This window comes from Silurus meridionalis, chromosome 4 (genome assembly GCF_014805685.1).
Source record: "Silurus meridionalis isolate SWU-2019-XX chromosome 4, ASM1480568v1, whole genome shotgun sequence".
Classification (NCBI taxonomy): domain Eukaryota; kingdom Metazoa; phylum Chordata; class Actinopteri; order Siluriformes; family Siluridae; genus Silurus; species Silurus meridionalis.
This window is the reverse complement of record NC_060887.1, coordinates 1,761,358-1,771,065: the sequence shown is the minus strand read 5'-3', so window position 1 is coordinate 1,771,065 and position 9,708 is coordinate 1,761,358. Positions and strand designations below refer to the sequence as shown.

The 9,708-nt window shown below is 36.6% G+C and overlaps 1 long non-coding RNA gene across 1 annotated transcript; it reads left to right on the top strand.

The window, feature by feature from the left end:
• Positions 1-1,181: 1,181 nt before the first annotated feature.
• On the top strand, positions 1,182-2,561 carry LOC124384811. Its single transcript, XR_006925623.1, has 3 exons — positions 1,182-1,215; positions 2,297-2,377; positions 2,529-2,561. It is a non-coding gene; the product is annotated as an uncharacterized LOC124384811 (long non-coding RNA).
• The last annotated feature ends 7,147 nt before the right edge of the window (positions 2,562-9,708 follow it).

Sequence of the window (9,708 nt, the reverse complement as noted above, 5' to 3'; positions counted from 1 at the left end):
TCTGTTTAAACCCAATTTTACATGAACAGAAGTTAAAGTAATAAAATAAACAGTTATTGAACAGTATTCACAGCATCAGTTTAAATATTAAATCACAATAACACAGAGATTAAATCAGTTTACAATACATGAGTTCTTCATGGGTTCATCTGATCACACAATACTATAAAGTTTAGTTCCAATGCAGCCTCATAACATCATAGTTCAAGTATAACTTTTGACAACTGCAGTTAGTAGAAAAACATCAGAAAGAACTATTTAATAGATTCATTTTAATAATTCAGTCCATTCAGTTTGGTCAATTCTGTTCAAAATTATTCGGTTTGGTGATTTTGACTCCTTAGATTCAGTTCAAGTGACTATATATATATATATATATATATATATATATATATATATATATATATATATATATATATATATATATATACATCATATTATGAATCTAAGACATTTCCCACTAAAAACAACCTGTTGCCCTCTGTAGTACTGGACCCAATTCAGCACATAGATCCAGGAGCACAGCTGTGGGAATCTAAATCAGCTTATTATCCAGTCATCATCATGGACAAGAAATCATCATGGTCCCTGGAGACTCTTTTTCTCCTTAATCTTCCATTGGTGTAATCCTCCAGCAGTGCCATCATGCAGCATTACACACGGGGGTCATCACAGCATTTATGATTTATTCCAGCTCATTATGGAAAGATAAAATAAACTGATATTTGGTCCTGTGCCATGAACATAAAAGCAATAATAGCTACAGAAAAGCTCCTGCTTCCCTCTGTAGCAGGTATTTAAATCCCATTTAAAATGCTTTCAGTGATTCTACATTCTGTTTATATGAAGTGTTTTAAACAGTTTGCATGTTTATTGGCTGTTTGGTGCATTTAAGCGCATTTTAGGTGAATTTATGAATCACATCTGACTGGAAAAGACAAGTGTCCAAATACTTTTGACCACACAGTGTGTATCAGCTGAAAGCAGCAGCTTCGGATCAGTCGCGTTTCCACTGGGATTCAACTCTGAAAGATCACTTTTGATTTTTATTATATGAAATATTTTATATTATATATTTGATATTATTTGTTTAGACTTTTCTTTCCTCAGCATCACTTGGATTTTCCTCCTCTAGCTCCGAGAGACGCCCCGTCTTCCAGGTGGAGGATGAAGACCCTCTGCCGGGATGAAGTGAACTGTACGACCCCTGGAACGGTGAGTTTCCGAGCTTTATGGATTTTATTCTCTTTAAAACACAGAGTTTATCATTTATTATTATTATAATTATTATTATTGAGAAACAAATCACCCATAAAATCCCCAAACAGGTGGAAAGGTGATCAGGACCATCGGTACCGGAGTGAAGAGGGGAAAAGCGATGTTCCTCATTTTGTGTTTACTCCTGATCATTAGCATAAAGATCACAGACTTGCAGGAAAAAGTAAATAAATTTGACAAAAATTATATAGGTTATATATAGGTTATTTAGCTTGATAATTCTTAAATGCCATAATCTTGTAATCTTCACTTCTGCACATTACTCTTCAATGCCACAGACTTAGATCCATCCTGTACTTCTTAATGATGTCCACACATCTCTGCACTGTTACTGCCTTTATATTTATTCACTGTACATATGTTTACATATTTATCATATTTATCATCATCTATCATTTATTTCCATAAATGTTGCAGTGAGCAGAAATGGACCTTTCAGCTAATGGTGTAGGAGACCAATAAACTTATAGATACCAAGAGTTTACTTATAGTTCACTACAAATCTGATATTTAGACTGAGAAGGAAAACTATTAAAGCTAAAAAATAGCTAGCTGGCTAGTTAGCTAATTTTGCTAAATAATTGTATTTCGCTTTTCATGTTGTTTCTGTATTTTGATCTACATTTACACAGTAAATGGACTCTATAGGAAATAATAAAGATGTAAAAACCGGTATAAATGTGGTAGTGAAATGTGTCCTAGTGTATGACTGAGTTGTTCCTCTGTGTGCTTCAGTAACTGCTGTTAAACTGAGAGGAAAGAAAAATGGCTTCAGTTCAGCAGAAATGAACTGATAAACAGTGTTAGGAAAAGACAAAGTGTTCAAATATTTACTCAAATATAAATTGTGATAACTTGTTAAAATGTTTTAATGGTTTAATAGTGGATTTATTCAGGTTTAAACACACAAGCTGGTGGTGAAAGTAATATTAGTAGAGCCTCATTGTGGATGTGAACATTAATGACTAAACCCTTAATGACTAAATCCTTCATCCTCTTCCTCATGGCTGTGTTTTAGGAGCGTGAGCAAGAACGAGAGGCTCACAGTGTCCTGAAGTCCCAGTATGAATCTATAACCCACAACAAGGAGGCGCTACAGGTAAGAATTTTCATCTGTGTGCGTTCAATCAAATTCTTATTGACATTTTCTCTCTCATACACTAAACATTGTTCTAATGAGTCCTTAAAAGTGTCTTAATGTGTGTGTACATGTCAATAAAACCAACAGCTTTTTCTTGTTAAACTTCCAGGTTTTCTGGATGAAGCTGAGACGACATGATCATTTTACTTATGCTCACTGAATTTCTTGTGCTAATCCATGTGCTCAATTATCAAGTACAGATGTTTAAGTGAATCAGGTTCTGCCCACATTTAATTTAAACAAAGCACTAAAGCTGCAAGAAAATACCTCAACGTCAGTTTCTGTCAAATTCCTTTTCTTTAAGGACATCAAACATCACTGACTTTACTAAAGTGGATTTCAAGAAAGAAAATGAAGTGATTGAATTTTCTCTGTGATGAAGAGACATTAGACATGATTGTCATACAAAATCTTTATTTCCTTATATAAAAGTTGTTTAAAATAAAATTTAATATAAAATGAAGATGGTGAAACAACATGCACACTAAAGTACATGAAACGTTCGTATTTCACCATCTTCCTCTATTCCTGAATCATTTTCCATCTCTTCAAGTTTCTTCAACAGATCCTCGAAGCTGTCGATATCAAACACTGGTACAGAATCCAGGATCTCTGTGCTGTTGTGGGGGTCTTCAGTATGATTCTGGTCTCCAGACTGGTTAAAAAAGCCATATTCCTCATTTAATATGGAAAAGATGTCGTTGTTGAGCAAAGTGATTTCCTCCTCGTCCTCGAGCTGAACCTCACTGCTTGTACAGTCAGACCCATAGCAGGTGCTGTAAACAGAAGTGCACAATTTTAGCTGCATATTAAAGTAAATGAGTGGCGATTATGGCGATTATTTAAGATGCAGAGTAAAACTTCATTTGCATGTCATTCTTCTGAAACTGTTCCAATGCAGTTTACTAACTCACTTGGTCTGGCAGAAAGTCGATTTAGAAACAGAAGGGAAAAGAGGAGGATCAAAGCAGATGTCTTTAGGAGACAGCAGTTCTTGGTGGCTAAGGCCGGAGAACTGATCACTAACTTCAGGCACGAGGTCATGGACTGGTACTTCTTCTGGCATGTTCATGACTATGTGGTGGTTTGGTTGATGATCAGGTCTCCTCTGTGAGTCACTACTCTGCAAACTGCCTTTTCTCCTTCCCTTCTTTGGAAGCGGTTTATAAACCCAATCTACATGATAGAAAAGAAGAATTTAAAGAGTAAGAAGCAACATAAAAACAATAAAAGTGTCAGAATTGATGTGTTTGTTTTGTTATTTTGCCATTTGTCTATAAAGAAAGTTCACCTACCAGGAAACAACTGTTCATGTTCCTGTTTAAGCCTCCATGATTCAGTGTAGTAGGGTTTCTTCTGTTCTTCACTCAGTTTGTTCCACGCGATCCCAAGCTGCATGCTGATCTCTGCAGAGCTGCTATTTGGATTGGCCTTGGAAAAGATGGGCGCTGTTTCCTCGCCCAAACCATGTAGGCATTCATTGGCCTTCTGATGTTGCCTTTTTTATCTCTGCACTTGGCAACGTTAAATTTATCTACAAAATAAAAAACAAAGTTTAAGTTAAACAGAAATCATTATAAACTTCTAGTTAAAACAGTGAACAGAACAGAGTCATGCAATACTGCACCAGTCTTAAACACACACAATGTTGTAGTACAAATATTTTATAAGTGCTGCATTACTCAGTCAGTACAAAATCATTTTATATTTCCTGCATGACAGATTGATATTTAATGTGGTTTTAGGAACTAAATAATAACTATATTTCATTGTCTCTGTACTTGTTCTCTGTACAATGACAATAAAGTTGAATGAAGTTGACAGCAGGAGAAGCAGCTGTAGCTGTTACCCGTCTTATTATCTGTCATTATTTCTCCTTCTTTCTTCTGAAAGTCGCTCTTTCTGGCTGAAAAATCTTTTTTGGTGTCTTGGAGAGCGGATTGTTCAAAACATTGACGCTTATCACTAAAAACAATTAAAAACATTTCAGCTGTTTGTTTGCGCTTCATTGCTGTGGTCAGTAAATGTTTGTGTTAAACTGCAGCACAACAAAGTTGTCATGACAATAAAAGCAGTCCAGGGCGCTATCAGAGATACCGACCTCACAAAAGAGGCGGGGCTTCAATGATTCAAATGCAGCCGTGGAAGCTGAAAACAGGTGGTGTTAAGAGAAGCGAAGTGGTGTGTGATTGTAAACCCTACACGAGTTCCTATAGCGCTCCTGTGTTTAGACACAGTAGGGTATTAAAATATTTAGAATTATATTATTTAATAGAAAACACGTGTTTGCAGTTTGGAATGTGATTTTGATAAAAATTGTGGGGTTTAATTTGAGGTGTAATTAGTTTGTACTGCATGTGGTGACCTGTTGTTGTTATACTTAAAGTGACCATTAGGGGGAGTAGAAGTGCATTGAAAATAAAGAATGAGAGAACACGTGATTAGCACGCCTCAGATGTGTGTTATGAGCTATTAGAAAAGAAATCATTCATTCATGCTACCTGGCCTCGCTTCCTTCTGTTTCCTGACAACACTGCACTTTTAACAGACTTTATTTTATTTTCCTTAGATTATTCATTATACTTACCTTCTCTGAACACAAACAGATTTTTTATTTAAACACATTGTAGTATTTATAGTCTCTGTTCATCCTTCAATTATAATCATCTACTTATTAAGACGTTTGTATTAAAGAAATTATCATAAGAATAAAATTATCTGGTAAATTAATCACAAGGTAAATTAACTGTAATACATATTTTTTTTTATTGAATACAGTCAAGTCCAAAAATGTATTTAAAAAAGAAAAAACATTAATGAAAGATGTGATTGATTTTGATCTGCCGCCAGTCTTTTTACAAGCACTTAGTGTTTTCTCTACTGGTCCACGACTACACCATAATATGTATGGGATTTTATATTGGTATTAAAATAAGAAACTAAACTCCTATAAAATCATCTCAGCAGTAATAAAATCAAGATTTGGTGATTTCTGTAAAAGCTTGGTGTGGAATGGACATCTCTGTTCACCTGTGTACAGCAGCACATGGGAGGACAACAAATAATGACAAGAAACAAAAAAGTGACAAACTTCATTTGGATTTGACTTTTCCTTCATCACCCTTATAGCTGTCATGCCATCATTATACACACACAATGAATGTAACACTGATTTGAGGTGATCTATGAAAAAAACTGCTTGGAGGAGACCAAGTCCTCACAGGGACGAGCTGCTTGGAAGAGACTGAGTCCTCACGGAACGAGCTGCTTAGAGGAGACTGAGTCCTCACAGGGACGAGCTGCTTGGAAGAGACTGAGTCCTCACGGAACGAGCTGCTTAGAGGAGACTGAGTCCTCACAGGGACGAGCTGCTTGGAGGAGACTGAGTCCTTACGGGGACGAGCTGCTTAGAGGAGACTGAGTCCTCACAGAGGACGAGCTGCTTGGAAAAGACTGAGTCCTCACAGGGGACGAGCTGCTTAGAGGAGACTGAGTCCTCACAGGGACGAGCTGCTTGGAGGAGACTGAGTCCTTACTTTTACTTACTTACTTGTTTTTAACAAAACACACTACACAACCGTGTGGCTCCTGCTTTGTGTTAACATTTTGAGAAAACCACATATTGCAGGAAAGGTCAGGTGTCCCAATACTTTTATCTAAAACAAGACAGAATTACACAAAACAACACAAAACTAAGAACTAAGACTACACAGGACTACAGGACTAAAGTGCACGTGTGCAAACAACATCATATAATTTGTATTGTATGTTTTGTATAATTTGTATTGTTTGTACATCATTGTATGTGTGTATGTACCAATGTGTGTGTGTATATGTGTGTGTGTGTGTGTGTGTGTGTGTGTGTGTGTGTGTGTGTGTGTGTGTGTGTGTGTGTGCTGAAGCAGGTCAGCGTGCCACAGTGTTTGTGAGGGTCGTGTTAGAGTCACATATGACTTGCACTTTAACAGAAATCACATTTTTATTAACATAAACAAATTCATTTTCATACGGAGTCTTTACAGAAATATGAGTGCAGTCAATTGTGTTGATTACATTTAAAAAACTGAACATTGCTGCAAAGTGCATTTTAATTTCAGCCTGTTCTTGCACAGTGAAGGAAGGAAAAGCCAAGCAATCAATCCTTTGGGAGGAAAATAATATAAAATATATAATCTTCTTCTTCTTTCAAACCAACTACCTGCATGTCTTCCTTTACCTTATCCATAAACCTCCTCTTTGGTCTTCCTCTTTTCCACCTTCCTGGTGGCTCCATCCTCAGCATTCTCCTATCGATATACCCCATGTCCCTCCTCTGCACATGTCCAAACCATCTTAATCATGTCTCTCTTACTTTGTCCCCAAAACGTCCTACATGTGCTGTTTCTCTAATAAACTTGTTTCTAATCCTGTCCATCTTCGTCACTCCCAACGAACATCTCAACATCTTCAGCTCTGCTACCTCCAGCTCAATTCCTGTCTTTTACTTAATGCCACTGTCTCCAAACCTTACAACATCTCAGGTCTCAACACAGTCCTATAAACTTTCCTTTCAATCTCACAGATACCCTTCTATCACAAATCACTCCTGCTATCACTCTTCTCACTCTTCTCACTTTGCACTGTTGACCCCAGGTACCTAAACTTCACCTTTTCCACCTTTTCTCCCTGCAACCGCACCCCTCCACTGCCCTCCCTCTCCTTCACACACATGTATTCTGTCTTACTCTTACTGACTTTCATTTCCCTTCTCTCCAGCGTGTACCTCCACCTCTCCAGGCTCTTCATAACCTGTTTACTACTCTCACCACTAATAACAATATCATCCACAAACATCATAGTCCACGAGACTCCTGTCTGACCTCGGCCGTCAACCTGTCGATCACCACTGCAAACAGGAAAGGGCTCAGAGCTGATCCTTAAAGCAGTTCCAACGTTCCACCTCCACACTGTTCTCATGCATGTCCTGCACCACCCTCACATACTTCTCTGACACACCAGACTTCCTCATACAATACCACAACTCCTCTCTAAACCCTGTTGTATGCTTCCTCTAGATCTATAAACACAATGCAACTCGTTCTGACCTTCTCTATACTTCTCTTTCAACATTCTCAAAGCAAATAATTGAGAAAAGAAGACAAAGATAAAATCAATTTTTATTAGTCCTCTTCATGTTTTATATGCAGTTTCTGCTGTTTATTCAGTTAAATACCCACACTGAAGCACATGTTAGGTTATGTAACTGTACATCCTCAGTGTTATAGTTACTGTTCATGTAACTGTACATCCTCAGTGTTATAGTTACTGTTCATGTAACTGTACATCCTCAGTGTTTTAGTCTAATGCTCATGTAATGGTTCATATCTCTGTGATGTCACAGTGCGCCACTTTCGACCACATGCATAAAAGCCAGAACACCGAGCTTACAGCCATACTACTCTGAGAACACTCGATTTTGTCTGATTTTGGAAGCAGCCAACAAACTCAACACATCGAGCATCAAACTTCTCAATCACGCAACCAAATCGATCTATATCTTCCGAAGAAACACATTAGCGGTAAGTTACTTTACAAGTCTTTAGTTTCATTAATTTTGCAGGTTTACCGCTAGTCACGTGCTCACCCAGAACTTTCGAATGCGCTCTAGCTAGCATGAAAAACATTTAGCTTCAATAAAGTCCCTAAATCCCAACATCATCTAAACATGACATTACTACTTAACGCTCACAAGTACATTTAAAGGCTGTAAGCAGAAGGAGGCTCCACTGAGTAAACGCGTCCCATCAGCTGAGGAAGAACGATCAGACTACAGAGATACTTATTATAAAAAAATTAACAAAAACTTTATAGAATGATTTGTGATTAAAGCAGTTCTTAATTTTTTTTAGGTTCAACAAACTCTCTAGAGGAAAATATTGAAAAGACCTACAGAAATGGAAAAGGCGAGCATAAGCCAGCAGGAGCTTCAGGCCATTAAGAGCCTTATGCTACTCAGCAACACTCACAAGTATGTTTTTTGCTCTTTATAATTTATTCCAATCATTGCAGTGATACAATATAATATGTAATATAATAATATATTATATAATGTTTTATCTAAATGTTTCTTTTCCCTTCCACAGAAATGTCAGTGTTGAAAACCAGCTTCTGCCACTTAAAGGTGTGTAAGAAAGTACAAGTTGATTATTACTGCATGATTCAGTTCTATTAAAATACACATATAATGTGATAATGTGATCTAAGCACCTTTTCATTTCATTTTGTAAATTATTTTACAGAAGTGAACACCAGACAAAATCTGGAAATCCGAGGCCTGAAATGCAAAATCAGCAGCATGGAGAAAAGCTTTCGCTTAATGGAGGTATTTTCTTTCCATTTTTAAATGCAGACATCATTGAACTTTTAGTGAGAAATGTGACTAAATAAAACTAAATCTGTTTTTTTGTTTTGGATCCTCAACAGGAAAAACTTTACAAAGTGGAGAACGAGTTGAACAAAGGTAACAGTAAAATCTCTAATACTAAGTTTCTGTACATTTTGATGTGTTCTGTATTTGCATTTAATATGTAATAAATGAACACAAATAATTAATAATACAATTAAAAATAATAATAATCGATTAAAACATAAACAAGCAGGAAGCTGATAAACGTATTTAAATGTGATATGTTGTGATCTAATTTTAGTGGATATACAGTTTAATCTTAGCATGTGCTAAACCTAGTATGTACATTATCACCAAAAGTATTGAAACATTAATGGAAAAAGTATTGACAAGGCAAATTCTTCACCGTCTTAATGAACCTAAATGTGTAACAGTCATTTTTTAAGATCTAGGAAGAAATATTGTAAGTCTCTCAGGATAAGGGCGTGTGACAAATTATATACATTTATTTTATATTCATACAGACCCAAAGCCCACAGCAAAGAGAACTGGATCAGACATGTCACCACCCAGGAAAGCTCAAAAGCCTCGACTTGATGCTGCTTCAGCTGATCCTGTAAACACAACACACACAACACAATCTCTCATCTCCAGTGCATTAGAAACACTACAAAAGTCCTGTTCTGATGTTTTACCTACAGACAGGATTCATGCACTTCTCACAGGAACAAGTGAACTTCCTGTTCTGAGAGATGAAGAGAAACATATCATTTCTGAGTTTTGTGTAAACGAGGTCAGTTCTTATCTTCTGTTTTATTTAGTGTGCATGCGATTTAAACACTTTATTCTTTAGCTGTGGATTTGAGTTTCTCATTTTTAAAAGTTGATCCATAATTCACTGGTC